This window comes from Rattus norvegicus, chromosome 7 (genome assembly GCF_036323735.1).
Source record: "Rattus norvegicus strain BN/NHsdMcwi chromosome 7, GRCr8, whole genome shotgun sequence".
NCBI classification, from domain to species: Eukaryota; Metazoa; Chordata; class Mammalia; order Rodentia; family Muridae; genus Rattus; species Rattus norvegicus.
In genome coordinates this window covers 114,384,919-114,412,854 of record NC_086025.1, presented here as the reverse complement: position 1 = coordinate 114,412,854, position 27,936 = coordinate 114,384,919, and the positions used below count along the sequence as shown (strand labels likewise).

The following is a 27,936-nucleotide window of genomic DNA, read 5'->3' as shown; positions in this document are numbered from 1 at the left end:
CACATACACTTAGGGCTGTCCTTAAGTCTCCTGGATGTGACACTGCTGAGCTGGGCAGGCAGGTTGTTCAGCTTCTGGTTGCCATGGAAATTACCCTGAGAGCACTCAGCTGGGAACTGATAGAAGCAGCCTAAGGAGTTAATCACATGTTGGTTACCTGATCTGTGGCTGCCCCCGTGTTGTCTTTTAAAAAGAAACCTTAGAAAACCATAATTGATGAAGCCACTTGTGAGTTGCTCTGAAGAAACTGTAACAATTAAATGCACAAGCTTAAAAGAGCCAGTTCTGATGCTGTGTGTCCCTCCTTAGTTTATCAATCCCACAATTTCCCGTTAGACGAATGTTGCCACTATATGAAGGCACAGAGGTACTATTCACTTCCTGCGGTCTCCTGACATGGACTAGAGAGACAGATACCCCTGACAAGGCAGCAGGGTTACTGCCTCACAAGTGCCTTTCTCCAAACAGCTTCCAGGATACACAAAGGCTGAACCAATACAGACAAAACACTGATTTTTGGTGGCACCTAAGAGCCTAAAGACCACTTTTTTCCTGTAAAGAGATGAGATGACTCTGAAAGCTACAGATAACTGATAACCTGGTGAGAATGGCTCAGAGCTGGGAAAGTCTGAGAAAGGCTAAAAGGCAAGAAAGGAAGAGGGAGAGGAGAACAGGAAGAGAGAGGAAATGACTGGACCTATGAGAGGAGGAGGGATTAGGTCATAAGACCCACACCTATAATACCAGCATTCAGGGAGCAGAAGTAGGGGACTGCAAACTTAAGATCAGCCTGTCTATATAATTGAATCCTGGTTCAAAACAAAAGGTGATCAGGCCATGAAGGCCATTTATTGGTCTTGGTTTTGTTGTGTTTTTATGTTTTAAAATCTGGCCTATGTTGCCCGGGCTGGTCTTGAACTTCTGGATTCAAGATCTTTCTTCCATCTCAGACTCAAATGCTGGGACTATAGACATATGCCACTCTGCCCAGCTTGGTCTTGATCTTTTGTTATTTTCTTTGGAAATACTTGGGACTATAACTCCTTGAGGTATCACACTATCACACTTTTTCAGAATTTAGAAAATCTTAGTATCCCTAATTGGAAAGTCTAAAACTTCATTTTTTATTTATTTGAGACAGGGTCTCTACATAGCCCTGGCCGTCCTGGATTTTGCTATGTAGATTAGGCTGACCTTGACCTCACAGAGATCTGCCTGTTTCTCCCTATGTTGGGATTAAAGGCATGTGCCACCATGTCTGGCCTGAAACTTTTTAAGTATCAGAAACACTCAAAAACATTTAGGAGCTCTTCCTGACCCTGCAGAGGACCCAGGTTCAATTCCCGGCATTCACATGGTGGCTCTCAACTGTTTGTAACTCCAGTTCCAGGAAATCTAATGCACTCTTCTGGCCTCTGAGGGTACTTCATGTGTATAGTACAAAGATTTGGCAAAACACCCATACACATAAGACAGTAGCTTAAAATTTAAAAATGTTTAAAGATCTATCTTTTATTTATGGAAATTTGCCTGCATGTATGTATGTGCACTATATGTGTTGCTGGTGCCTGAGGAGATCAGAGGGGTCAGATTCTTTGGCACTGGAGTTTCAGATAGTTGTAACCCATCATGTAGGATGCTGGGAGTTAATTCTGGGTCCTCTAGAAAAGTAACAAGTGCTCTCAACCACTGAGGTATCTCTGCAGCCCCAAATAATAATTAAAAATTAATGCTCAGTGTGGTGGTGCAGGACTTTAATCCCCATACTCAGAAGGCAGAAGCAGGTAGATCTCTACAAATTTGAGGCCAGACTGGTCTGCACAGTGAGGTCCAGGCCAGCCAGGACTTCATAGGAAGACCCTATCTCCAAAGTAATTACTTAACTATTAGGGCTAGTGTTATAGTATATGTATAATAATTAGAAATAATTACAACTTACTAATTACACTGGATAGGAGGTGCAGGTCTTTAAGCCTTTTCTTCCTCTAGTGACAAGACTATTTACCACTTGCCACCTCAGAGTTCCTGCTTTGGGAATTTAGTGTTTATGCAAAACCAAGTGGAGAAAGAGGAGGGGAGGAGGAGATAAAGTGCAAATAGCTCTGTAACTGTGAAAAGGATCCCTTCCCCTCTCTGTTGGAGGTAACACTTTACTAACACAGCACAGTTTGAATTTGACATCTTAGCAACCTGGGAAAAATGAGCTTCTTAAACTGCTAATGGGTACAGCAGTCTTCCCACGTTACTGTAGGAAGGCCCCCAACCCCGACAGCCTAAGTAACCAATGGAAGTGAACCTTGGAACTAGAGCTGATAAGACCCAGTTTTATTCTGTAAGGCTGGACACAGTCCCCAGGTACCCCAGCCTTCACATGGGGCTGCAGATGATTCCCACCATGCTGAAATGAAATACTTTTTCAAAAGCAAAAGGCATAAAAGCAGCCTACAGGGGAAAAAAAGATGCTTACCAGAGAGAAGAGCAAAGCATAGCTATCTGCAAAGTACACTCCCAGGGGAAAGATGGCATTTTCAAACCTATTTTCCACAATGCTTCCCTGTCGCCTGAGTTCCCTGCAATGCCCACAGGACCATCTTATCCACTGGCAACACAGTAAGGTGTAAACACAAATGAAAACTGAAGACAGCCACTAGACAAATAAACTCTCTGGTAAGATGTGGGAGGAGGCAAGACAACTGGCTACAACATCACAAGACCTTGTCATAAAAATAAGTAAATAAAAGTCTCTAGACTGTAAAGAGCCACTAGGTTTATTATGTATGACAGAGGAAATCCTGAACTCCTTTGAACTTGTGGTTGGTTTTTTGTTTTGATTTTTTGAGACAGGGTCTCACTCTGTGGCATTGGCTGATCTGGAGGAGTTTACTATGTAGACCAGGCTGACCTCAAACACAAAGATCCACCTGCCTCTGCCTCCTAAATACTGGGATAAAAGATGTGTGCCACCATGCTTAGAGCCTTTTGACTTTTAATAGCACACTAAAACAACACAAAATAATTCTGGTACTGAGGGCTCTGAGTAAGAGCACTGACTGCTCTTCAAGGGGACCTGGGTTCAAGTCCCAGCATTCACATGGCAGCTCACAGCTATCTACAAACTCCAGCACTTGCTGCTTTTACACAGGGGAATAAGGACACACATGGCCGCACAACTATCTGTTGTGTAATTCCAGTTCCAGGGGACCTGATACCCTCTGATCAGATCGCACTTCCATCCACCCCCACCTTTTTAAAGGGAGAGATACTGGGATCAAACACAGGGCGCTGCACATGCTGAGCGGGAACTCTGGACTCCATACCCAACCCTGACTTTCCTCTCTTACATCCTCAGCTTTATCTCAGACGAACACACAGAGATCACAGATATATTAAAGCACACGTGGTGGCACATCCCTGTGAAATTCCAGCACTTGGGAAGTACTAAACATTATTAGCATGTTTTGTACTGTTCATATGGTCAATAATTGATCTAGTCATCTACCAGTGGACATTTAAATATCAATGGAGATTTTTGCAATAAAAACCACTGTAGGGGGGTTGGGGATTTGGCTCAGTGGTAGAGCACTTGCCTAGCAAGCACAAGGCCCTAGGTTTGGTCCCCAGCTCCGAAAAAAAGAAAAGAAAAGAAAAAACAAAAAAACAAAAACAAACAAACAAAAAAAACCACTGTAGGGCTGGAGAGATGGCTCAGCAGTTAAGAGCACTGACTGCTCTTCCAGAGGTCTTGAGTTCAATTCCCAGCAACCACATGGTGGCTCACAACCATCTATGATCAGGTCTGGTGCCCTCTTCTGGCCTGCAGGCACATACATGCAGGCAGAAAGCTGTATGATGTATATATACATAATAAATAAATAAATAAATAAATAAATAAATAAATAAATAAATATTTAAAAAAACAACACTGTAAAGAACAATTTGGTTTTTTTTAAGTCTGTATGTGTGTGTAGCTGTGCCATGGCTCTGCCTGTGTAGGAGTTAGAGAAAAACTTCGTGGAGTAAGTTCTCTTTCCACCTCTACAAGGATCCTGGGAACCAAACTTGAAGACATTTTAAAAGAAATTAAAGGCTGACAAGATGGCCACCAAGCCTGACAATCCCCAGGACCCACATGGCAGGAGAATGATCCTCTGGCTGGCCAGTGGTGGTGCACACCTCTGATCCCTACACTCCAGAAGCAGCAGCAAGCAGGATCTCTGGGTTCTAGGCCAACCTGGTCTACAGAGTAAAATCTAGGACAACCAGGAACACACAGAGAAACCCTGTGTGGAAAAAAAAAAAAAAAAGAAAAAAAAAGAAAAAGAAAAAAAAAGGCGTCCTCTGATTTCCACACTTTACCCATCCACATACACAGAAAAAATAAATATGCATATTTTTAAAAAGAAGTTAAAGTCTAGGCTGTAGCTCAGGGCTTGCCCTAGGTTCAGTCTCCATAAACAAGGTGCAATGGCGCACAACTGTAACGTCAGCATTTAGAGTCTGAGGCAGGGGCTTCAGAATGAGCGCCTGTCTCTAAATAAAAAAAAACAAAACAAATGAAATGAACACCTGTCTTACTTAAGAGAGAACTTGGATTTTTTAAATCTGCTTCTGTGTTGGACACATTACCCGAATTCAAGGCTGGGTTAATAGCACTGTTGATATAAAAGATTAATGTGGTGCTGACAACTGACTCGATGATCTACACCTGCATTTTTATTATAATTACAACGCAGTGAAAAAAATGCTGTGGTTGGGGATTTAGCTCAGTGGTAGAGCGCTTGCCTAGGAAGCGCAAGGTCCTGGGCTCGGTCCCCAGCTCCGGAAAAAGAATGGGGCAGGATAATGGTAAAATACTTTTGGGCTAGAGAGATGGCTCAGCGGTTAAGAGCACCCGACTGTTCTTCCAGAGATCATGAGTTCAATTCCCAGCAACCACATGGTGGCTCACAACCATCTGTAAAGAGATCTGATGCCCTCTTCTGGTGTATCTGAAGACAGCTACAGTGTACTTATATATAATAAATGAATAAATCTTTAAAAAAAATGCTGTAATGATCAGTTTTAATTGTCAACGTGACATAATCTAGGATTACATGGGAAGAAGTCTTAATGAGAAACAGTCTAGATCAAGTTGGCCTGTGGCCATCACTGTGAGAAATTTCATTTGGGTTCATGACGGTGTCTCAATATAAGGTGAAAATAACAATCAAGGAGACCTGATGTCAACGTTGGGTCTCCACAATGCATACCTGCACATGCATACACATATATGCCCACTACACAGAGATACATACACAAAAAAGAAAAAAATTCTCTGAGCCATCTCTTCAGTCCCCTTACAGGATATCCTGATCAGCAGATCTCAAACTGCTGAGTGCTGACATCACTTCCCTGGTGCTGAATCTGCTGGGTCTGGAAGGAAAACACAGACCCACGAGCCTAAATTCCCCATTGGATGGTCTTTCAAATTCTAATTCAGATGGGACCTCTAACAAACCCTTTCTGACTCCTATGTTCACTTCTCTTGAAAGACTCAATCATTGATGGATGCTCCTAATATTTCCTACTTCATACTGCTTATGTTCATGGCTGTCCTATATCCAGTACCTGATCCAGAGTCTGATATAGGTAGGGCAGGGGTTGACTGGAGGATAATAACCCAGTAGCTCCTAATATGGAGCACACTCTCTCCAGTTCCTATGCCTTGGCTCCTATTGCTTACAACACACTTTATCTGCTTATTCCTTCTTCAATGCTCAAGCTTAGCTTCTTTCCCTCTGCCTCAGTTTATGCTTGTTTGCCTAAATTGGGTTTTTATTGCTGTTAGGAAACACTATGACCAAAAACAACTTGAGGGAGAAGGGGTTACACTTCCAGGAAACTAGAGGAAGTCAGGGCAGGAACCTGGAGGCAGAAGCTGATAAACAGGCCATGGAGGAATTGTGCTTCTTGCCTTTCTCTTTATGGCTTGCTCAGCCTGTTGTACAATCTAGGACCCAGAGGTAGCACCGACTTACAATGGGAAGGGCCCTCCCACATCACTAATAAAGGAAATGAAAACAAAATATGCCCCACAAACTTGCTTACAGCCTAATTTTATGTAAGCATTTGACATTCTCTCCTCTCAGATGACTCTAGCTTGTGTCAAGGTGACATAAAAACTAGCCAGCAAGTTCCTAACCACCCTGTCCAGACATACTTAATAGCTACCATTCGATGCAGGCTTTTTCCATGCACAAACACTAATAAGCAGAGCTAGATTAAAACCAGCCGTAGTAAGTAGTGTCCAGTTTTAGTCCCAGCACTATGGAGGCAGAGACAGAGGCGACAACTCTGTCAGTTGAGGCCATCCTGGTCTATACAATGAGTTCTAGGACAGCCAAAGCTATGCAAGAGACCCTATCTCAAAACAAACAAGCACACCATGTAAAAAATCGGGCATTTATTTCACATAAAATAGAAGGCAAGGTAAACTGGGCAGTAGGTACAATTTACTTAACCCTCTTGTATCTTTTTGATGTGTGTGTGTAGTATCTGCATGTGTCTGTCAAGGACACACACATGTCTGTGTCAGTGCCAAGTATTTTTCTTCACTGCTTTTCACTTTTAAGGTTTAATTTTATGTACATAGGTATTTTGCCTGAACATGTATATGTCTATGTATCGTGTGCATACAGTGGTACTTTCTGAGGCCAGATGAGGGTACTAGATGGCTCAGAGCCACCATGTGAGTACTGGAAAGTGAACCCAAATACTCTGGGAGAGCATCCAACGCTCTTCACCTACCTCCTCCTTTCTTAGAAATAGGGTCCCTCTAACCCTGGAGCTCACCAACTCACCAAGACCAGCAGAGCAGCAGCCCAGAGACCCTTCTGTCACTGCTTCCCCAGCAAGGGTTACAGGTGCAGCTTTGCCTGGCTTTTATGTGGGTGCTGATGATATAAACTTGGGTCCTTTTGCTTGCAGAGAAAACACTTGCCTGAGTGAGCTACCCTCCAGTCTCTGATATAGCTAGCATACACAGGCACAGGTCTATGATCCCAGCACTGGGGAGGCTAAGGAAGAAGGACGAAGAGTCTGAGGCCATTTAGGGCTATATAGTAAGTTTGAGGCCAGCCTGGGCTACAATAATAATGGTTTCAAAAAATAAAACCAGGGATTGAAAAGATGCTTCAGCCGTTAAAAGCACTGGCTGCTTTTCTGGAGAACCTGGGTTTGATTCCCAGAACCCACGTGGCAGCTTACAACCATCTGTAAACTTCCATTCCAGGGAATCCAATGCCCTCTTGGATCTCTGAGGACACCAGATATGTACAAGGCACACAGACATGCAAGCAAATAAAAATGTCATACATATGAAATTAAAACAAAAAATTTTTTGAAACAGGATTTCTCTGTATAGCACTGACTGTCCTGGAACTCTCTTTGATATCAGGCTGTCCTTGAACTCACAGAGATTCACCTGCTTCTGACCCCTGAATGTATGCCACCATGCCTGGATGAAACATTTTTCTTATAACCTGATGCTAAAAGAACCCAATATTTCCTGTAATCAACATCATTACCAATCTTCCTGGGAGGACCTCTGCCTCTAGTCTTGTCACCTCTCCTATCCACTATCTTACAACCACACAATCTTTTTTAAAATCACTCAATAGTTTCCTTCCACTCTTTAAACCTCTTTTACTTCAAAAACCAAAAGCAAAAAAATATTAAATTGCTAGGCATGGTGGCATACACCTTCAATTCTAGCATCCAGTATCAGCTGAGGCCAGACTGGTCTACATAGTGAGCTTTAGGATAGCCAGGGCTATGGAGAGAGATCTTGTCAAGGGGTGGGGTGGGGGTTAATTTGTTGACTTGACTTATACTGGATGACCTAATGGCCCTGCTACCTGCCTGGCTCTCAACACGCACTGTTGCATCTGCCTTAAGTCTATTTCCCCAGATACTGGAGCCTGTTTGTATCCTCTCAGAACATGGTGCTTAGTGAAGCCTTGATATAGGAACTATTCCTGCTAACCTTCTAGAACGGGTCCTCTCCCAAACACCAATGACCCTTGTTAAAAACATGATTATTCCATCACCTTTTACATGCCCCAGTGTCACATCTGAGGTAGTCTCCCACTTCTCAATAGCGCCTCCTATAACTGGCACCAGCAGAAGAGCAAAGCAACCTCCTCATCCACTTCCCCTCCAGCTCCTGCTCCTACAGGTTTTCGACTGTGGCTACTGTCCCTTCCTTAAGTCAATATTTCCTTTATGACCAGAGATAGAATGTTCTTTTAGGCCAGAGAGGTGTGGCAGTGTAATACAGAACACACACTGGGCAAACACAAGCCAGGCACAGAGGAACCTCCCTTGGAGCAGCGTGCCAAGGAACAGGCTGCCACTTCCTGCTCAGCAGCCAAGAGAACTGCAGCCCTCTGGCGAGAACTTGCTCAGCTCACATCATGTCTCTGAGTCTTCGAGTCCCTCCAAGGATCTCTCCTCTAATATTTACAGCTTGACAGTATCCAGCGGGTAATGAGGGACGCCAAGCAAGGCACCTGCACAGCCTATCTATTCTACCACTGAGGGAGAGAAAATGAAATGTGTGGCCTACCTGAAACTCAGCACTCAGCGGGGAGCTTTTGAGGAAAGTAAGGCTCCTTGATGACTGACTAGGGAAAAGTCCACTGCGAAATCTTTATTTTAAATGTATAGTAAGACGGGGGTCTGGTAATGTATTATCCCAATACCACAGAGAAACAGTCTATGGTGGTGTAAGCTGGTAATAACCCCAGTACTCTAGAGGTGGGGGCAAAAGATCAGAAATTCAAGGTCATTTTTCGCTACATTCTAGGGTAGCATGGGACAGGCATGTATAAGATTAAAACAGACAGATGAAAATAAACTAAAAATACCAACTGGTGTTGGGGGCGGGGAGGGGTGACTCAGTCATTGGTGTATACTGCGCAAGCATGAGGACCTGAATGGACCTCCAGGACTGGTAGAAAGCTAGATGTGGCAGTGCTCATCTTACCTGCAGGCCTGCCTTCCATAATATCTTAAGTTTTTGTGACAATTATGTATATTTCGCACTTGGTGTGCGTGACTTAAGCAATCAGGTTGAGGGCTGGGAACGGCACACTGGGAGGAGTGCTATCCTAGCATTCATGGACCCTGGGATCCACGCTCAGCACTATAGAATAAACAAAACAATCGCGTCACATACGTAACTATTCCATGGTAGGAATGACATCACAACATTGAAGTAACCCTAACTTTCCTGCCTTAGCTAGCCCCATGTACGTTCCTCTCATTGCTTCTTCTATTCATGCTCCTTTTGAACAATCCACACTGAACAAGCCAAGAACAACCCACATTTATTTTCACTGTTGTCGAAAGCTTCACCATGCATCTGACTTGCTTTGTCTCTCTTCTTCGAGGTGTCACACTATGCAGCCCAGGCTGTCCTGGAACACTAGTGGCCCAACCTGGCTGGAACACTAGTGGCAACACCACTCGGCCTACCATGTGCTATGATTACATGTGTGGGGCATGCACCCGGTCTCATTAACCTTGTATTATATTTCATTTGGAGCTAATTCAGACTCCTTACAATTTTGATGACCTCTGGGGTCATGGCCTAAGAGAGCTGAGTTCAACACTGCAATTGGGCTGACAGTGTAACAGTGTGATGGTGGGCAGGACCCTGTGTTCCATCTTTAGCACTGCATAAGCAAAACAATAAGTTTGTCAGGGGGAGAAAAGAACTAGAGACATGGCTGTGCTGGCTGGTTTTATGTCAACTTGACACAAGCTTTAGATATCTGAGAGGAGGGAATCTCAACTGAGAAAATGCCACCAGAAAATCAGGCTTAAGCAGACAAGCAAACAGGGCATTTTCTTAGTGACATATAGAGGTGGGGGTGGGGTGTACCCCGGCACATTGTGGATGGTACAGTCCCTGGGCTGGAGGTCCTGGACTCTATAAGAAAGCAGGCTGAACAAACCATGAGGACCAAGCCAGTAAGCAGCACCCCTCCATGGCCTCTGCATCAGCTCCTGCTTCCAGCCTCCTGTCTCCTGCCCTATTTGAATTTTTGCCTTGGCTTCCTTCAGTGACATATTGTGATATGGAAGTGTAAGAGAAATAAACTCTTTCCTTCCCAAGTTGCTTTGGTCATGGTGGTTCATCAAAGCAATAATAGCCCTAACTAAGACAGTGATTAAGAACACTCAGTGCTCTTGCGGAGGACCCAGGGTGGATTCTTAGCACCCTATGGTAATTCACAACCAATGTAACTCTACCTCCAAGGGATCCAATGCCCTCTTCTGATCTCCATGCACAGTATACACATAACTCTACACAAGCACACACACACACACACACACACACACACACACACACACACACACACACACACACACACACACATAAATACATCTTTAATCCTTTGTGAAGCCTTTCCACTTATTTTCTCTGTTCTCTCTCCTTCCCACTTAGAAAAATGGATTTTCCCTTTACTCCACGACTCTTCCATACACAGCAGCCTTTAAGCCAAGCCCTTTGTGGTGTCTTATTCTCTTCATTACTTTTAAGTCAATACATATACTCAGATCTTTGAATCCTTAAAGAATCAATAAAGTGGCTGTCACATAAGACTCTTGTCTTTCAACCTTTTTTTAAATTTTTTTTTCAAGACAGGGTTTCTCTGTGTAGCCTTTGCTGTCCTCGAAATCACTCTGTAGAAGAAGCTGGCCTCAAACTAACAGGGTTTCCTCTGCCTCTGCCTCTGCCTCTGCCTCTCTCTCTGCCTCTGCCTCTCTGCCTCTCTGCCTCTGCCTCTCTGCCTCTCTGCCTCTCTCTCTGCCTCTCTGCCTCTGCCTCTCTGCCTCTCTGCCTCTCTGCCTCTCTGCCTCTCTGCCTCTGCCTCTGCCTCTGCCTCTGCCTCTGCCTCCCCAGCGCAACATCTTTTTATCTGTTCTATTGGCTGACATATTTTTAAAAGCACTTGCCAATCACCTTACACTTTGTGGCTCGGCTTGCTTAATAACTAGATTCTAGGGATTCATTGCTTTCCTGTCATTTCTTTTTTCTTTTTCTTTTTTTTCTTTTTTTCTTTTTTTTTGGAGCTGGGGACCGAACCCAGGGCCTTGCGCTTGCTAGGCAAGCGCTCTACCACTGAGCTAAATCCCCAACCCCTTTCCTGTCATTTTATGGATGGAATCTTCTACCTTGGCCTGACTCCACTCTGTAGCACCAGACTCACCTAACCTTCCCCAGGTTCTTAGAATTCTTTTCCTAACACTCTGAGGTGCTGTCTTCTCTACCCAGATACTTCTTTATTGGCTCTTCTATTGCCTCATTTCCCAAGTCAGTCATACTCTTTTTTTCCTCCATTGTTTGGGATCTATTTTCCTTCCAAAGTGGGAGTTAGGGGGCTGGAGAGATGGCTGCTTCAGCAGAGAACCCAGGTTTGATTCCCACCATCCACGGGGCAGCTCAAAATTGCCAGTAACTCCAGTTCCGAGGATCTGATGCCCTTTTCTGTCCTCTAAGAGCATCGGACACACACACAATGCAGAATATCCTATCCCTGTAGTTAGAGTTAGAGTTATAGAAGCTGTCTTAACCAATGAGCTCTCTTATCAGCCCTGTCTGTATCAGCTCTTACCCTGTTTCTCTGCTTAGAAGGCCGTCTCTCATTTCCACTTTTTCCTTTTTTTTTTTTTTTTTTTTTTTGTAGCACTCAAGGTAAATACCACTCTGTGATGCTTTTCCTACTGCTTCCTTTCAACATCTTGTACTCACATAATACCATACACAAACCACAGCCTAGGGGCTGGAGAGATGGCTCACTAGTTAAGAGCACTGACTTGCATTTCCAGAGGTCCTGAGTTCAAGTCCCACTGTGGCTCATAATTGGATCTGATGTCCTCTTCTGATGTGTCTGAAGACAGCTACAGTGTATTCATATAAACAATGAGGCAGGGGTGAGGTGGGGGGAGAGGGGTGGGAAGGAGCGGGTGAAGGAGGGCAGGGGAGCAGAGAGGGGCAGAGAGGGGCAGAGGGGCAGAGGCAGGCAGACCTCTGTGAGTTCAAAGCTAGACAGAGCTACAGAGTGAGTTCCAGGACAGCCAGGGCTACACAGAGAAAAACCTATCTCGAAAATTAAAAGGAAAAAAGACGGGGGGGGGGGTCTAGAGAGATGGCTCAGTGGTTAAGAGCACTGACTGCTCTTCTAGAGGTCCTGAGTTCAAATCTCAGCAACCACAAGGTGGCTCACAACCATCTGTAAATGAGATCTGATGTCCTCTTCTGGTGTGTCTGAAGACATCTACAGTGTACTCATACATAATAAATAAATAAATCTTTTAAAAAATTTAAAACATCAACAATAAAAAAAAACAAAAAAAGGAGGAGAAAGAAAGAAGAAAGGAAGGAAGGAAGGAAGGAAGGAAGGAAGGAAGGAAAGAAAGAAAACCAGGCAAATATCTTGGGAGAAGAGCAAGAGTTTGCCACCAGAGGAAAACCAGGCATGGTGGCACCTGTCTATAACCACAGCAGAGCACATGCCCCTGTGGAGGTAAAAGTACAGTCAGTTGTCTCCTTTACATGGAACCAAACCCAGTTCATCAGACCTGCACCTGCTGAGCCAGCTCACCGGCCCACACAGCGATGTACAGCAATGTCGAGGGCATTGGGACTACAGATGAGACTGCCTCAAAAAGGAGAAGAAGAGAAACTGAAAGAGGAGAAGGGATGAAAGGAGTGCTGGACTTTAACCTTATTCTCAAGTCACACAAGTTAAGGATATTTACGGATGGAACTCAAACATAAGAAGTGGGAACTGACCTGCCGTTTCCTGTCTTTAGAATGTTAACTAGGAGGCTAACTACACATCTAGAAAGGGGCTGGGAATGCCCATGTTATTTTGTTAAGGAAAAAAATAATCTTCTTTAAAACCCTAATTGCAAACCATGCCTTTTCTAAGAGTTATTTTTATTATTGAGGCTTGGTCTCCCCTATGTCACCCAGGCTGGCCTGAAATTTTCTGGGTTCAAGCTATCTCCTGCCTCGGGCTCCATGGTAGCTGGGAATACAAGTATGGGCCATCTCCTGTTTTAAGAATGAGACTTCTGGTAATTAATTAGTGCTTTCAACTTCAGTTTTCATGTTATCTTATTGAGAATCCATCTAATGAAAGATGAGTCAAGAGAAGCCACCCAAGAACACACATCGTTAGAGAAAACCACAAATATAATCCTGGGCTCTGGAATGGCATACACATGTAGTCCTACTCCTCAGGAGGCAAAAGCAGGAGGATCGCAATTTCAAAGCCAGCCTGGGCTACATAACAAGACCACATCTAAAACAAACAACAGCAAAACTCACGTAAACAGAGCCAGCCACCGTGGAATACACCTGTGATTTCTGCACATAGAAGACAAAGGTAGGAAGACCAAGAGTTCAACGCCACTCTTAGCTATACAGTTACTTTGAGGCCACCCTAGACTCTAAGAGTCCCTGTCTCAAACAAACAGAACCTCACAAATACAGACTATATAACATGAATACTTTAAGATGCAGAAAATGTAGAGCTGGATGTAAAAATACATGCTTTAGTCCCAGCACTCAGAGGCAGGGGCAATGGATCTCTGTGAGTTTGAAGCCAGCCTGGTCTACATGGCAAGTTCCAGACCAGCTAGAGTTATATGGAGACCTGTCTCAGAAAAAAAAAAAAAAGGAATAAAAAGATAAAGTGGTTATTGTATACATCTTTACTCCCAGAACTCTGGAGGCAAAGGCAGGCGGATCTCCGAGTTTAAGGCCAGTCTGGTCTACAGATTGAGTTCCTGGTCAGCCAGGGCTACACAGAGAAACCCTGTTTCAGAAAAAAAAAATGAATGAAAAAGGGAGGGGTAGGAATATGAATATAACCAGAAGAGAGATATGATGTTAAAAGACACAGATAATAGCTACCTGTGCCTACTGTAAAGAGGTGAATGCTTCATTTGTGAATGGTGCTCATAAGGCAATGAGCCTACATTTTCAAAAGAGGAGTGATTTATTATATATGTAATATTCAAAACACAGTGCTGTCAAAACAGCTGCTAAGCTGCATGGAAAACTTAGCCTCATTATTTAGTCATATGCTGCTACTACTAGCACTCATCTCTACCATGCTGAGCACAACAACCCCATAAGGCATTTCTCCTCCAAGTTATCACTCACCTACTGTTGCTCTAGAGAGGTAAGGTAGTGATAAGACAAAGGCTCTACTTTGCAAGGACTTACACTAAAAGCTGGCATCACAAGGACGCATTTGTGGCTCAGGTCCTGGTCTGTCAGACTCCAGAGCCTGCACTTTATCTTCCAACCATATCACTTCTCACTGGAGGGGGATGGGGGTATTACTCTCTCTGAGAGTGTAGTGTCACACATGCAGGCTTAGACTACTTCTAGAGCAAGGAATTATTTCTGTTAGGAATCCTGCATCTTTCCCCAATTCCAAAGATTGAAGGCGATGGTGTAAGCATTTAACATAAAATACTGACAATTTCCGACTTCTTTCCCTAAAGTCTCAGGGTAAAACTTACAGAAGGTACGATACACAGTAGATATTCAGTATATGACTCAATGAAGTTCATGAAGATGAACCCCAGATTGTATTACACTAAGGAGTAAATAAAAGAGAGGGGTAGAATCTAAACCCACCCTTGAGACAAATTCATGTATCCCTGGATGACCTTGAACTATCTACAGAACTGAGGATGACTCTGAACTCCTGATCCCCCTGCCTCCACTGGGATTACAGGCACATACCACCATATCCTGTTATGTGGTGCTAAAGATCAAATACAGGGCTTCATTCATATTAGACAACCAACCTACAAACTGAGTTGTATCCCCAGGCCTAGAATCTGCTCTTTAAGGACAAATATAGGAAGAAATTGAGCCTGGTGTGGGGGTGCACACCTCTGACCTCAGCACTGGGGAGGCAAAGACAGGTGAATCTCTGTGAGTTCCAGGCCAGCCTGGTCTACAGATCAAATTTCAGGACAGCCAGAGCTATATAAAAAAGAGACCTTGTCTCCAAAAAAAGGAAAATGGGAAGCTTGCCCTGAGAGTAAAACTCAAAGGTAGAGCTTGCCTACCATACAACAGTTCCTAGGTTTGACTCCAAGCACTACATTAAAAGGAAGGAGTGGGAACAAGAATGAGGAAAGATGTAAACAAACTTGCTTTTGTCCTTTTGCAGAGCTAGTGTTGAACACAGAGCCTTGTACATAGAAAGTAATTAGGCCACGTCCCCAATGCTTTGAATATACTTGTTGACAGGACAATACAAAACACTGTCAAAAGAGGAGTGAGGGGGTTGGGGATTTAGCTCAGTGGTAGAGCGCTTGCCTAGGAAGCGCAAGGCCCTGGGTTCGGTCCCCAGCTCCGGAAAAAAAAAAAAAAGAGGAATGAGGGTACACATTGGTATCCTAGCACTTGGAAAGTAAAGGCAGGAAGACCCTGGGTTCTAGGCTACTCAGCATTATATTATTATGGAAGAGGGGAAAAAACAGGGTTTTAGAACTAGAAAGAACTGACTAGAAGTTGGCTGTGTCACAGTGTTCGCACAAAATCACTTAACCTCTAAACCTTATTTCCACATATGTAAAACACAATAAGCCTACAGTTGACTGCCACAGTTACAGTGTTTATTAGGGAAAAGAGTTTCAATGATATTTCTGCAAATAGAAACCACACTCCTGTGTCTAACCTCTCCCACCTAGCTGTCCTGTCCGGATTTCCGGTCCAAGTTTGTGTTATATGCAATGACGAACAGGATCTTTCTTCTGTGTACCACCCTTTGTGCTATTCCCACTTCCTCATGATAGTCTGAGTCCATGAATGGCTGCTGTGGAAAATTACCGCTGTTACCAGCTGAGTAACAGGCAGAGTCTGGAGACCAGGCAGATGAAACTGCTGTTAAGTCACCAAATCTACAAGGTTTTGGGCTTCTGCCACCTCTTCACTGATAACAAAGAAGAGATAAGGTAAAAACACAAACAGAACACTTTGTATGATTCTGAGCCAGTAGGATGCTGCTGCAGCCACTCCAGGCACAGGAAGACAGCCGTGTAACAGCAGAGATGGTCTCCTGAGTCACTTTCTCAGAACTTCCCTCGCTGCCATGACACATACTCCAGTTCATCCTCCTGTCAATGTGACAAGTTCCCAAATTCACAAAGAAAGAGGGTGATTGTGTTTTTATGTGGCAGCAAGTACTTGATCACAACCTTCTTCTTGCTAGGAACTAAACAAAAGGTCTCACCATTGTAAACCAGCATTCTACCCAAGCCATATCCAGGGCTCCCCAGAGTCTTATTAAATTAATGTTTATCCATGGGTCATAGCCACCAACCAAAACACCTCCTCTCTGCCATTAGACCACACACATCTGTGGTTAAAAAGGACAGAGGGCTGGGTGTGTTGACATATGCTTTATTCCCAACATCTACAAGACAGAACAGGATGATCACTGAAGGCCAGCCTAGTCTACACAGAAAGTTCCAGACTAATTAGGGACAAACAACAGCAACAATCAGAGGTGGAGCCATAACTCTACGGTTAAGAATGAATACCGCTCTAACAGAGAACCCAAATTTGGTTCCCAGAACTCGTAACAGTCTAACCACTGCTCTAGCTCCAAGGGATCTAAAGCCATCTTCTGACCTTTGCAGGTACCTACAGGTGCTCATGAACATGAACACACACACACACACACACACACACACACACACACACACACACACTTAAAAACATAAATCCAAAAAGTTTAAAACCAATCAACCAGTCAAACAAACAAACAAACAAAATGACAAAGAAGCTACATTAAGGATTTGGGGACAGCTCAGTAGTGGAAGCCCTGGGTTCCATATGGGATTATCAAAAACAGCAGCAGCAGCAGCACACACACAGGTCATGGGGAACAGAGTATGGGAAACAGAAAATTATGGGAGTCAGAAGAGAACTGGAGGCTAACAAAGGAATAAGGGGGGAAAGAACTAGGAAATGCGTGTACCTTGAAACTTAGTCACCAGCACAGTTAGAAAAGCTACAAATAAAAATGATGAAACTGAAAATTAGTCCAGTTAAAAATTTGAATTTGGGAGGTTTGAGAGTGCACACGTTTAATTCCAGCACTTGGAAAGCAGAGTCAGGCAGATCTCTGAGTTTGAGGCCAGCCTGGGCTACAGACAAAATGAATTTACCTAGAAAGATTTCTTTTAAGGAGATAGATAGATAGACAGGCAGACAGACAGACAGATAATACATTACCCCCCGCTCCTGGTCATCTCTAAATATTCCACAAAAACCAACAACCACAACAACAAAAAACTTAACAAAAAGAAAAACAAAGAAACCCACCATAGCCCATCATACATTTCATACGCATTAGACGGGAAGACACAGCACAATCTGTCATTGAAAAAGAAACTTTAAAGCATCTGTATTTCCTATTACTGCCATATTAAAGCAGTCAGGATCCACACCTCAATCTCTGAGTAATTTCAGGAACTCTAACCCGAAGCACACGAGGCGACCCTGACTACATGTCCGCCTCAGTTTCCCCGATGCTAACACACGGCAGCGCGCTCGGACTCGGCCTAGAAGCTAAACCTGCTTCTTAAATGAAAACACCCAAGTTGGCTCTGAGGTAGAGTTGCCACCTGCCCAGACGCCCGCGGCTGCCCTACTTCCAGACAGGAGTCCTGCGTCAGGCGCAGTTCCTCACGGTCGCTGGGAGCCGGCGGAGGGGGTGGGTCTGTCACGCGCGTCCCAGGTCGCCGTGGGAGCAGCCGCGCTGCAGCAGCTCGCCTCCCCCGCCTGAGGCCGCACCTTCCCCGCCGCCTTCCCTTCAGCTCGTACCCCGCGGCCTCCAACTAAGGGGCTAGTGAGCGTTCGCCTCGCTCGGAGACTCGCGCCCGGCTCACCTGTGTCAGGGCCACCTCAGCACCTCAGCTGCTCCGGCTAGCGGCTGGCTCCTAATCAGCGACAGCTGCCCTACTGCGCACGCGCGGGCTGTAGAGTCGGCGGCCGCGGTGCATGCTGGGGGCTGTAGTTTCACGAAAAGACTGGCCCACTCCAGGTTCCAGGCCTCCTTTTGGAGCTACCTTGGGGACCTTGTCCGCGCTGCAAACAAATCAAGGTTGTTTTGGAGCAGTCAGGATGGGAGCAGTGCACAAGTCCCGAAACTGGTCTTCTCTTTAGGGCTCACAGAGTTGGCTTCTAGGCCAGGTTATCTAGTTTTCCATCAGTCACTGGCTCTGGGGAAAACACTAATTGGTTGAGGACATGACTAAGAAGGAGGCAGTGTGCGGAACCTGAGGGCCTGTTTTTGAGTCACTCTTAACATTTTGCACATCCACGGAAACCTGGAACTTGAGGTTTCTATGAGAACTCAGTGTGTATGGGTAACATTTAAACACAGTACCAAAGAACAATCCAGAAAGATGACAGCTGATACTGTCACTGCTGGCAAGGAATCTACTTTGAAACCCCCTTCCCCCTTCCCTCATTTCAGAAAGGCTACCAACAGCTTCCACAGCGTTAAAGGGCCGTCTTAGCCGAGTCTGAAAAGACACTGCCTGCAATGAACACCTGGTCATAGTGTTGGTTTAGTTGTGCCCAGATGAACGAAGTCAAGCTTTCAAAACAAGAAGTGGACTCAGCCATAGCCTGGCTATACAATATATGACGGCTTACAAAGCACACTGGCAGGTTTTTCACGTCTCCCAAGCACGAGAATGGGCTGAACGCAGAGTGAATGTCATCATTCTCATTCCTTTCAGGAAATTCCTTCCCTGAGAGACTTAAATAGCTACCAGATCTTTAAGTGGCCCCAACGAGGAATGCAAGTACGATCTCGTAGAAGTTCAACCTGGAGAGCCAATGAGTTTATAGGATTGCTTACAGAGCATGGATGATAGATTGCATACAGGAGCATGGGTAACCATAGAGCAGCCATACTGTCATCTGCACCTAAAATGGAATATGGCTTCCCCACAGCTCAGGAGATGGCCCCTCTCAACTTCCTCAAGCATGTATGACCTGTCACATCTGGAGATTTCGAGGCCATGTGCAATTAGGGTAGAACTGCCTCCCAGTGGCTGTGAGGAGCTTCTGTAATCTCAAATTGGGGGAACAGTTGCCCTCTTCTGCCCCTCCTTCTGTGAGGGAATGCCAACAGTCCAAGAGCCCCACCGTGGTGCATGCCAGCAAATAGGCTGATTTTATGACAGAAGCCTTTAGAGAAGGACTGGTCAAAATAGCAAGAGCTAGGAAGGGGCAAAATGGAATCTGAATTCATTAGCCAAGAAGTTGGTTTGTCTTTTTACTCACAGCATCATTTTAATTGTGTATAACTCATCCCCCAACACACAGGTTAAAAATTAAAAGAGGTCGGACTGGAGAGATGGCTCAGTGGTTAAGAGCACCCGACTGCTCTTCCAGAGGTCCTGGGTTCAATTCCCAGCAACCACATGGTGGCTCACAATCATCTGTAATGGGATCCGAAACCTTCTTCTGGTGTGTCTGAAGACAGCTACAGTGTACTCACTCTACAGTGTACTCACATCCGTAAAATAAATAAAAATCTTAAAAAAAAAAAAAGAATGAGGGGTTCTGAAGTAATTCTTAAATTCTTATGTAACCTTTGTCCTAGTAGTCACACACAGATGGCCTCGTCTCCTGTGAGGGCTTTGAAATTATAGCCAGAAATGTAGCTCAGCTTCTTGAGGTGGGACTTCACTTTTCCATTTACGCATTTATAATCGTATTTATCTCAGGGTCTAGAGAGATGGCTCAATGGTTAAGGACGCTGGCTGCTCCTCCAGAGGATCAGGGTTCAATTCCCACCAACTACATGGCAGCTCACAGCTGACACCCTCAGAGAAATGTACATGATGCCAAAACACCAAAGCACATAAAATAAATATATTATATACTAAAAAGAGTTGTATTTACTTCAGTCTATGTTGGGGGTGTGGGGGAGTCACATGCTATGGCTATGGCGTACCTGTAGAGATCAGATGACAATGTGCCTGAGTCTTCTTCCACCACGTGGATTCTAAACCTCAGTCAGATTCATGAGAAGCTGAGAAGCTTGGCTGCAAGCTCCTCTGTCCTCAGAGCCATCTCGCTAGCCTCTGTTCTGTGTTTTGGGAAGGAATCTCGTGTATCCCAGGCCGATTTTGGGCTTACCCTAAGCTCTGAGAACGCCTGATTCTCCTGCTTCCACCTCCCAGGAGTTTGGATTCTAGGTGCGTTCGGACCACCCTGGGGAGAGTCGAGACTTCCCGTCATTGCGGTAATTATTAAAAACATGTGGAACGGGGTTGGGGATTTAGCTCAGTGACAGTGCGCTTGCCTAGCAAGCGCAAGGCCCTGGGTTCAGTCCCCAGCTCTGAAAAAATAAAAGTGTGGAACCTTTTATCCAGCTAGCTCTGGCACCCGTAGGGGGGTGGCACTGCAAGGTGTCTTTATCTCAGCAGCTCCGCGCTGCCCACAAGTGCTCTCAGACCCAGGCGGTCCACCGAGCCTGGGTTAATTCCAGCACCATGGGGCCACATGGAACTAACCACAGTTTATCTCTGGTTAGTATCTCCCCCGGCAGCTCTCTACTAGCTGTGAGCTCTCTGGTTCCAGACACCCCATAAAATCAAGACTCAACAAACTGTAACCCAACAATCAGATTTATATGTTAAATTCTCAATCCACAATACATCCACACAATAAAGTCAATGACCAATTGATAAAGATATAAACTGCCCACCTAGATAAGACAAATTGACCTTTAGAAATCCATCCCTGGGCTAGAGAGAGGGCTCCGTAGTTAAGAGCACTGACTGTTCTTCCAGAGGTCCTGGGTTCAAATCCCAGCAACCACATGGTGGCTCACAACCATCTGTAATGGGATCTGATGCCCTCTTCTGGTGTATCTGAAGACAGCTGCAGTGTACTCATATATAATAAATAAATATGTCTTTAAAAAATAAAAAAGAGCAAAATCTATCCCTTAAGAAATATACATAACTACTTAGGGCCATTCAAGACCACCTGGATCCGGGCCTTCCTGTTTCCATCTTGATTCTCCTCCTCCTTTCCCTTCTCTCCGGCCTTACAAAAGCTTTGTCCCCTTATTTTTTTACTGTCCAATCATGGCCTTGACCTAACTTGTGCCAGCTGTCACCCACATATAGACATCAACCTTCATCCTGCAAATCACCACCCACTCATCATGGTACTCTTTCCTTCAGAAAATTGCCTCATCAGCTCTTAGTTCCAGCACTCAGCGCTTGCACTAGGGAGGCAGGGGCAGGTGGATCTCTGTGAGTTTGAAGCCAGCCTGGTCTACACAGAAAGTTCAGACGGCCAGAGCCTCAGAGTAAGACCCTGTTTAAAAATTTTAAAGTTGGGGCTGGGGATTTAGCTCAGTGGTAGAGCGCTTACCTAGGAAGCACAAGGCCCTGGGTTCGGTCCCCAGCTCCGAAAAAAAGAACCAAAAAAAAAATTTTTTTAAAGTTGGCTTATCAGAATTTCTCTGTCTATATAGCACTTACAAGGTAATATGTCACACCAGATACCCTGTGGAGAGACAGAACTCTAATTGACGTCTCTAGTCAGAACTAGCTGAACTTGCAAGGTAAAAATGTCCGTCCGTTAGATTACATCTGCAGTAAAGGTCACAGCTTGTACTTAATGTGTGTGAATTGCAGCGTCTTAAAGTGCACGCTACAACGACTGCTGAGAAATGCTGTTCTCCAAGCCCGGCAGCCATTACTATCCTAATCAGAGCAGATGTGATCCTGCTCAATAGATCTCAAATCAGAGCTGCTGATGCTCCCGAGTGCAAGTACTGGTCAGGGAGGGGCGTTAGACCCTCACAGGCGGTTCCAGCCATCCCTCCTGCCTCCTCTCCCCAGACGCACATATTTCTGCCCCAGCGTCATATAGGTTTAAGAGGAACACATAGCAATTGGAAGGTTCACTGAGGTGGGCTCCGGCCAATCACTTAGCTGTGAGGGAGTTGTCACTCCTGCCGCCGGAACACTTTTCACTGCTGCTGCTGTTTCGGGATCACCGGTGCTCCTCTAGGCCCAGTTTTCTCAAAGGTTCACCAAGTTGGACTTGCGTAGAACTGTGTGTTTGGTCTATTGTTGGTGTGTGGGCGCCTTATCTGGGGGGAGATGTTTGCTCATCGTGACTCCACAGAAAAAGGTAGCCTAACAGCAACTAAATGTAATTTCTCCTCCAGATGAAATCCTGGCACACCAAGAGGCCATTAGCTAAAGGTTTAAGACTTTAGTTAATGAGACCCTATCGATATTGGTTAGTTTTGACAGCTGTGTCGTATAACGACGCGGGGAAGCCGAGTAGACTGCAGAGGGAAACACTTCCTTGCATTAATCTGCAATTACTATTTGGAGATGGAAATCCCTTTGGAGACTAGGCTAGCCTCAAACGCCAGAGCCTCTGGGCCTGCCTCCCACGTGCTGGAATTACAGCTGTACTAGCAAGTTTAAACCTGAAATTATTCTAAAACTTCGTTTACTGAGACAAAATCGCACATGGTTGACACAGGTGGGTGCTGAGCTTACATTCCCCGCTCTCCCGGCCTAATCGTCGCTTACTTGATAAATTGAGACAGGGTCTACGTAGTCCTGGATGTCCTGAAACTCATTTTGTAGACCAGGCTGGTCTCTAACTTAGAGCTTTCTGTTCTGCCACCATCCCTGGTTAATTTAATTTTACCTTTTCCTACTTACTTATTCATCTACTTCCCTAACGATTTGTGTATTTATTTGTTGACAGAAGGTCTCGTGTAATCCAGACTGGTCTGGGACTTGCTCTGTAGCAGAGACTACCCTTAAACTGATGATGCTCCTGCCTCCACCTCCAAGTGCTTGAACTACACACATGTGCCACATCCTGCCACTGTTTATTTTAAGATTATTAGTTCTTTTAAGTTTTGTATACGTTTTGGTCATATTTACTGACCTCCCCCCGCCCCCTCCCCCGCTCTTCCCAGACCCACCCTAGCCTCTCTACCAACCACCCCACAACTTTGTGTCTCTTCAGTCTTTCATAACCCACTTCAGTTTGTGGTGCCCAAATATTCTTTTTTTTTTTTCTCTTTTCTTTTTTTCGGAGCTGGGGACCGAACCCAGAGCCTTGCGCTTGCTAGGCAAGCGCTCTACCACTGAGCTAAATCCCCAACTGATTATCTATTTCTTAAATTTACTTTCATCTTGTCTTTGTATGTATGTGTGTGTGATGATACCCACATGTGTGCACGTGTGAGCACTGCGTGTATATACACAGGAGGCCAGAAGACATCGTGTGTCTTGATCTCCACCTTATTCCCCTGGGGCAGGTCTGTCACTAAACCCATGTTCCCCACAGTGCTGATATGAACATGTGACCACACCCAGCTTTTTAAAAAGTGGGTACTGGTTGGGAGCTAGTGGTGCACGACCTTAATCCCATCTCTGAGTTTGAGGCCAGTCTGGTTTACAGAGTTAGGACCAGGACAGTCAAAGCTAACAGAAACTCTGCCTTGAAACAAACAAAATGGGGCTGGGGATTTAGTTTAATGGTAGAGCACTTGCCTAGCAAGCGCAAGGCCCTGGGTTCGGTCCTCAGCTCAGGAAAAAAAAAAAAGAAAAGAAACAAACCAAGTGAGTACTGGGATCTGAACCTAGGTCCTCATGCTTGAATGGTAAGTGCTTTTACCCATGAGTCATTTCTCCATGATTTCTGAATACCTTCTGGGACAGATCCCTTTGCACAGTTCCAACTCACTTGACACTTACGACTTATGCCAGCTCAGACACTGCTACTGTGTTTCCATTTCAGAATAATATGTTGCAGGTCACACAGATGAGATTTGATATCGGCAGAGGAGGGCTGCAAGTGTCCAGCTGTTGGCAGCTGGACGGGAAACCTAACATTCTGTGATCTGCGTAATCCCAGGTGTCCACTGCAATTCTGACCCAGGGGTTTCAACACTAGCTGATAGTAAACCCAATTTTAGAGAAAGTACACACATTCTTGCTTCCAGCAAACCTGCAACTCCAATGAAATGTCACAGGGGAAATAGACTGCACGTTATAGAGTCTAGACACGAGTGTGTAAATACAGGAACAAGAGAGGAAAGAATGAAACACACAAACCCACCTGTTCAAAGTGCACAAGAGAAACAGGCCAAACCAGCCGTCACCACATGAGTCAGATCTGTATCTTCTGTGGAGAAATGAACTAAAATCCCTGGTATTTAACGTCCCCAGTGTTCCTGGTGTGATACTAAAGAAGCCGTTTCCTCGGAGTGGTTTTCAGACAGACAGTGCTTGGGTCAGAGCAGATTGTAGTTACTTCTTTGTCCTAGACACTAGCTTTGAACATCAGTACTGGGACTCAACCAGGGCCTCCGGTTTGCAATTGGAACACTCTTCCCCTGACTTCATCCTTAATCTGCTTTGTCTGTTTTGAGACAGCATCTACGTAATGCTGGGTATCCTGGAATTCACTATGTAGATCAGGCTGGCTTTGAACTCCATCTGCCTCTGCCTCCCCAGCACAGGGTTAAAGTCATGTACTGCCATAGCCAGACCCATAATCTTTTTTTTATTATTATATTTTGCCTGTTTTGTGCATGATGAGTATGTATTTATGTGCATGTGTGCCAGGGCATGCACATGGAGGTCCAAGCCTTCCTCTTTGTAAATCCTGAGTACCAAACTTAGGCATATCAGGCTTGGTAACAAGTCCCTTTACCACTGACCTATCTCATGTCCCCCATCCCCACCATACCACACCCCCTTTTGAGACAAAGTCCCTTGTTTCGATGTTCTACTGACCTATGGCCTGTACACTTTTTTTTTTTTTTTGATTCTTTTTTTCGGAGCTGGGGACCGAACCCAGGGCCTTGCGCTTCCTAGGCAAGCGCTCTACCACTGGGCTAAATCCCCAACGACAAAGTCCCTTGTAATTCACGATGTCAGGATTACACTTGTGTACCACCATGCCCAATTTATGCTGTGTTGGGGATCCAACCAGGACTTCTGGCATGGTAGACAAAGGTTGCCAGCTAAGCCACATCCTGCCGCCATTGGTTTTTTGCTAGGTTACCCAGGCTGGCTTTGAATGTGCCTTGTAGCCTGAGCAGACTGAATGGCCAGATTACAGGGCTTCCTGCACAACCTTTTAGAGGAAGCCCTGGGAGGTAATGTGCACAAGAAGTTCCAACTATGGAGAGAGCTGGAGCAGGATCAGCTGAGCATAAAACCCGGAGGCTTACCTGGGCAACAGTGAACCCTTCAAGAGGGAGAAGGGGGGTGAGGGGTGGGGTAAACGGAAGACGCAGATAGTGTTCGATAGGTTTACAAAACGCTTTTTTTCTGGGCTGGATCATTTGGCAGGGTGCTCGACACACAAACACATGGACCTGAGGTTCAAGTCCCAAACCCACACAACAGGACAGGCAAGGTGGCTGTAATCTAGTGCTAGGGAGAAGGGAGAAGGTGGAGGAACCTTGGGCTTCTAGGGCATTTACTCCAGTTCAATCCGTGAACTCCGGGTTTAAACGGACTGTCTGAGTAAGCTGGAAAGCTGGGGAGACAGCCCAGTAGGTAAAGTACTTGCTGTGCTGATGGGGACAGAGATGTCCTTGTGCTCAGAGATATGCACTGGAGAAAACAAGAATGTTACACGTGGTGGCTGTCTCTTCAGAAGAAAGGTATAACCTGTTGTGATGGTTTGCATATGCTTGGCCCAGGGAGTGGCACTATTAGGTGTGGCCTTGTGGAGGAGGTGTGTCACTGTGGGCGTGTGCTTTAAGACCCTCCTCTTAGCTGCCTGAAAGCCAGCATTCTGTTAGCAGCTTTCAGATGAAGATGTGGAACTCTCAGCTTCTCCTGCGCCATGCCTGCCTGGATGCTGCCGTGCTCCCACTTTGATGATAATGGACTGAACGGCTGAACCTTTAAGACTGCCCCAATTAAATGTTGTCCTTATAAGAGTTGCCTTGGTCATGGTGTCTGTTCACAGCAGTAAAATCCTAAGACACCTGCTTTCTGCCCAGAAGACTGGGAATGGATGTGGCTAATAGGCTGGTGACCTCTGTACAATGGTGTGGTCTGGCCACACCTGGCTCCCCCAGACTCTTGTGTTTAATCTCATTCTCCCCAGCCCCTTATATTCTGCGCTGTTCCTCAGTCTATCTACAGAACCCATCTATATGGGAGAAGTCACATGCACTTTACAAACAGGACCAGAGGTGTCTTATATAGCCTGGTGACCTTTGCACTAGTTGTATGATTGAGACACTAGATCCTGCCCAGACCCTTAAGATTTCATAGGTACTTTACAAAGAGCTTTGATGTAGTCACGCCTTAAACTTTATCGTGTATATGGGACTGGTATTTATCACCAAGAAACTTTTTCCAAATTGAGCTGTACTTAAATAAGCCTAAGTTAATTGCTTGGTGTCAGATGCGAGAAGCCTGAACCAACACCAGCTACAGAGTCATTCTGCACTGGACTCATTCTCACCTCATGTGGAACAACACTGTTGGCTGTGGTGTTTGCAGAGACCCCCATACTATGCAAGCACAAAGACGTGCATTTTGTCCCTCAGCACCCACAGAAGAGCCAGACACAGCAGTGTGAATCTGGTAATGCCAAGGGGGAGATAGAGACTGGAGACCCTGGAGGCTTACTAGACTGACTTACAAGACTGACTAGTCTTGCTAGTAGAAATGATTAGCATTGGGCTCAATGAGACTGCTCAAAAACAAGGTGGGAAGGGATAAGGATTCCCAATGTGAAGCCCTTAATTCCAGCATTCAGGAGGCAGAGGCAGGTGGAGCTCCAAGTTCAAGGCCAGCCTAGTTTAGAGTGAGTTCCAGGACAGCCAGGGACTGTCTTGAAATACCCTCCCCACTCCCCTTCCCCCAAAAAAGACCAATTGTCAATCACTGACATCCAGCAGATGCTCCTCACCCGTCTTTTGTTACAGGACTCCTTTACTGAAGGCGAGCTAAGTCCAGCATGGTGCCACTGAGGTTTTTTTGAACACTATCTCAATCTGTATATTGTGTGTTCTGGATTTATCCCCATGGCAATCCTCCTGTCTCAGCCTCCTAAATGCTGGGATATCAGGACAAGTTGAGATTCTGGATATACATTCTGGAGCACAACTAGAAGAGGCCCAGACAGGAGTCACACCCAGTCTTTCTTGCTGGACAATGACCATGGTGTCAATCTAAACAGCACACCTGCTGTCTCGGCACCTTGGAGGCTAAGGTACAGTTTCAAGGCCAGCATGGAGTCCACATACACTGAGACCTCAGAATATGCCGGGGCCTTAAAGTCAGATGTTTCTCTTTAGACCTAACCAAGACTGAACATGATACTGAGTGCGGCATAGCACCAGGTGACCTTTCAGGACACCATTACCATGTTTCCCAAAACTTGGCTCTAGCTTCTACTGAGTTTAAGGTTTATTTGTTTACATTTACCCTTGCCAGATAAATCGGTTGTTACCAAGTTTGTTAATTCTCCTGGATTTTGTCAACTAAAAATCTGACTAACAAAATCTTCATGTCTGCTTTGTGGCAGGGTCTCTGGACTGGCCTGCAATTTTACTGTGTATGTTGGTCTGTGTACTGGACGCTATCTACAGAGCTCTGGCCCAGACGGAGTGGCCAAAGTGTAGCCCTTTCTGAAGGGGAGGGCCAATCACTCTTCTGAAGCTGCTACTACTCTAGAGAAGCAGAACACTATGCAGAGGTGGGCCAGGAGCCACAGTTGGGGCCACCAAGTGGGAAGTGACCATGGTAGGTTCAGGCAGCTTCCAGTGTTGAAAGCTTTGGGAGAGAACTCTCTTCCTA

The 27,936-nt window shown here is 45.3% G+C and overlaps 1 protein-coding gene across 9 annotated transcripts in view; it reads right to left on the bottom strand.

The window, feature by feature from the left end:
- Window positions 1-18,131, bottom strand: part of Sgsm3 (small G protein signaling modulator 3) — a 29,562-nt gene extending 11,431 nt beyond the window's left edge. For 2 of the 9 annotated variants that reach the window (XM_063263929.1, XM_006242096.5), the window contains exon 1: window positions 17,980-18,057. The gene's annotated coding sequence lies outside the window, so the exon portion shown is untranslated. Of the gene's footprint in view, window positions 1-7; window positions 9,482-17,742 lie in introns of those variants that run through there. The other 7 variants (XM_063263928.1, XM_063263927.1, XM_006242099.5 and 4 more) reach the window with 7 other exon arrangements.
- Between the last annotated feature and the right edge of the window lie 9,805 nt (window positions 18,132-27,936).